Source organism: Rattus rattus, chromosome X, assembly GCF_011064425.1.
Source record: "Rattus rattus isolate New Zealand chromosome X, Rrattus_CSIRO_v1, whole genome shotgun sequence".
Taxonomy (NCBI): Eukaryota; Metazoa; Chordata; class Mammalia; order Rodentia; family Muridae; genus Rattus; species Rattus rattus.
Genome location: NC_046172.1, coordinates 126,642,204 through 126,646,171, shown reverse-complemented (window position 1 = coordinate 126,646,171; position 3,968 = coordinate 126,642,204).

Genomic DNA, 3,968 nt, shown 5'->3' with positions numbered 1-3,968 from the left:
ACTCTCTGTGTCCTCTCGTTAGTCTGGCTAGGGGTTTATCTATCTTGTTGATTTTCTCAAAGAACCAACTTTTGGTTCTGTTGATTCTTTCTATGGTCCTTTTTGTTTCTACTTGGTTGATTTCAGCTCTGAGTTTGATTATTTCCTGCCTTCTACCCTCCTGGGTGTATTTGCTTTTTTTTGTTCTAGAGCTTTTAGGTGTGCTGTCAAGCTGCTGACATATGCTCTTTCCTGTTTTTTCTGCAGGCACTCAGCGCTATGAGTTTTCCTCTTAGCACAGCTTTCATTGTGTCCCATAAGTTTGGGTATGTTGTACCTTCATTTTCATTAAATTCTAAAAAGTTTTTAATTTCTTTTTTTATTTCTTCCTTGACCAGGTTATCATTGAGTAGAGCATTGTTCAATTTCCACGATATGTGGGCATTCTTCCTTATTGTTATTGAAGACCAGCTTTAGGCCGTGGTGGTCCGATAGCACGATGGGATTATTTCTATCTTTCTGTATCTGTTGAGGCCTGTTTTTTGACCAATTATATGGTCAATTTTGGAGAAAGTACCATGAGGAGCTGAGAAGAAGGTATATCCTTTTGCTTTTAGGGTAGAACGCTCTATAAATATCCGTTAAGTCCATTTGGCTCATGACTTCTCTTAGTCTGTCACGCCTCTGTTTAATTTCTGTTTCCATGATCTGTCCATTGATGAGAGTGGGGTGTTGAAATCTCCTACTATTATTGTGTGAGGTGCAATGTGTGTTTTGAGCTTTAGTAAGGTTTCTTTTTATTATGTAGGTGCCCTTGTATTTGGGGCATAGATATTTAGGATTGAGAGTTCATCTTGGTGGATTTTTCCTTGATGAATATAAAGTGTCCTTCCTTATCTTTTTTTGATGACTTTTAGTTGAAATTGATTTTATTTGATATTAGAATGGCTACTCCAGCTTGCTTCTTCTGACCATTTGCTTGGAAAGTTGTTTCCAGCCTTTCACTCTGAGGTAGTGTCTGTCTTTGTCTCTGAGGTGTGTTTCCTGTAGGCAGCAGAATGCAGGGTCCTCGCTATGATCCAGTTTGTTAATCTATGTCTTTTTATTGGGGAGTTGAGGCCATTGATGTTGAGAGATATTAAGAATAGTGATTATTGCTTCCTGTTATATTCATATTTGGATGTGAGGTTGTGTTTGTGTGCTTTTCTTCTTTTTGTTTTGTTGCCAAGACGATTAGTTTCTTGCCTCTTCTTGGGTATAGCTTGCCTCCTTATGTTGGGCTTTACCATTTATTATCCTTTGTAGTGCTGGATTTGTAGAAAGATATTGTGTAAATTTGGTTTTGTCATGGAATATCTTGGTTTCTCCATCTATGTTAATTGAGAGTTTTGCAGGATACAGTAGCCTGGGCTGGCATTTGTGTTCTCTTAGGGTCTGTATGACATCAGTCCAGGATCTTCTGGCTTTCATAGTTTCTGCAGAAAAGTCTGGTGATTCTGATAGGTCTGCCTTTATATGTTACTTGACCTTTTTCCTTACTGCTTTTAATATTCTTTTTTTATTTTGAGCGTTTAGTGTTTTGACTATTATGTGACGGAGGTGTTTTTTTTCTGGTCCAATCTATTTGGAGTTCTGTAGGCTTTTGTATGCCTATGGGTATCTCTTTTTTTAGGTTAGGAAGTTTTCTTCTATGATTTTGTTGAAGATATTTACTGGTCCTTTGAGCTGGGAGTCTTCACTCTCTTCTATACCTATTATCCTTAGGTTTGATCTTCTCATTGAGTCCTGGATTTCTGTATGTTTTGGACCAGTAGCTTTTTCCGCTTTTACATTATCTTTGACAGTTGAGTCAATGATTTCTATGGAATCTTCTGCTCCTGAGATTCTCTTCCATCTCTTGTATTCTGTTGGTGAAGCTTGTATCTACAGCTCCTTGTCTCTTCTTTTGGTTTTCTATATCCAGGGTTATTTCCATGTGTTCTTTTCTTGATTGCTTTATTTCCATTTTTAATTCCTTCAACTGTTTGATTGTGTTTTCCTGGAATTCTTTCAGGGATTTTTACATTCCTCTGTAGGCTTTTCCTGGAATTGTTTATTTTTTGTTTGTTCTCTAAGGGAGTTCTTCACGCCTTTCTTGAAGTCCTCCAGCATCATGATCAAATATGATTTTGAAACTAGATCTTGCTTTTCTGGTGTGTTTGATATTCCATGTTTGTTTTGGTGGGAGAATTGGGTCTGATGATGCCATGTAGTCTTGGTTTCTGTTGCTTGTGTTCCTGCGCTTGCCTCTCGCCATCAGATTATCTCTAGTGTTACTTTTGTTCTGCTATTTCTGACAGTGGCTAGACTGTCCTATAAGCCTGTGTGTCAGGAGTGTAGACCTGTTTTACTGTTTTCTTTCAGCCAGTTATGGGGACAGAGTGTTCTGCTTTGTGTGTGTAGTTTTGTCCTCTACAGGTCTTCAGCTGTTCCTGTGGGCCTGTGTCTTGAGTTCACCAGGCAGGTCACTTGCAGCAGAAAAGTTGGTCTTACCTGTGGTCCCGAGGCTCAAGTTCGCTGGGGTGCTGCCCACGGGCTCTCCAGGTGGCAGCAACCAGGAAGATCTGCGCCATCTTCCGGGAGCCTCCAGGCACCAGGGTTCCAGATGGCCTCCGTGTTTTCCTCTGAATCAGCAATGTGTGCAGAGAGCAGTCTCTTCTGGTTTCGCAGGCGGTCTGCCTCTCTGAAGGTTTAGCCTCCCTCCCACGGGATTTGGGTAGGACTGATAAACATCTCTCTGCCATTTTGTCTGCAGCTCAGGAGGTCCCACCTGACCAGGCGGTAAATAAATATCTCTCCCACGGTTCCCTTCTATAAGGGAGCAGATCCCCATGGGTCGGGATCCGCAAGAGATGTTTTGTACAGGTCAGGATCCGCTTGGCCCAAGGGATTTTTATGGTCCTCCCACCCGGCTAGTCACTTGCTATCAGAAATTTGGAGATTCGATTTAAATCCAGATCTTGTTAGCTTCGGGTTCTGATAGGTCCCAGGATGGTTGGATTGGAAGAACTGGGTCTGATGAGCCCTTCCGGACCAAAAGTCCTGTTCTTGATGTTTTAACTTGTTACCCAGTTATCTTTTCCAAACTGCCTTTATTTAATGTTCTGTTCCTTCCTTACTAGATTCAATGATCCTATTCAAAACCCATAGAGTCTGTTTATCACGTTGATCCTATTTGGAAAGCATCTGAATAATAAATTATCTTGATAGTTCATTGTCCAAACTATCCCATTAGCTAAGGTGAGTTCTTTGGGTAAACAGTTTTGATCCCATTACCATAAAAGAGCAATAGGATAAAAACTGTTTGGTAAATTGTATAGGCTAAAGAAAATAGAACAGGAATGATATGAACAAACTGAAAGAATAAACCAATGAAGGTAGCCTGATTTTAGAAAGGAGCCAAACCATCCAATGGAAAAAGATAACATTTTCAATTAAATGATAAAAAAATCCTGAACGAAGAGAATGCAGTGAAAGATCACATAGTTAAGTCCATGGCAGGCAAAGATCAAAAACTATTAAACTAAATAAATGAAAGATGAAGAAAGAGGAAACCCATTGTTGGTGAGAAATTTCCCCAGACTTATTCAATAATAGTTCTAAAGTTCAGTCAGGAGGTTCCTTTGAAAATTGGACATTGAACTTAGGAGGGACCAAGGACATAGATTTGGAAAAAAAGTCGATGCCCCAAATATTTAAAAAAACAGATGATCCACTATGTTCATCCCAAAAGTTTATTTAGAAACTAGCTGAAGCTGAAAAACAGATGCCCCTTCAACAAAGGAATGGATACAGAAAATTAACTACAAATGGAATATATTACTTCACAAAAAAAAATGACTTTAGAATTGAGGGCAAATGGATGAAACTGAAATTATCATCCTTCAGGTAATAGTAACCCAATAAGAAAACACATATGGTATGTGAATTTCCATTGATAAGTGAAAGAT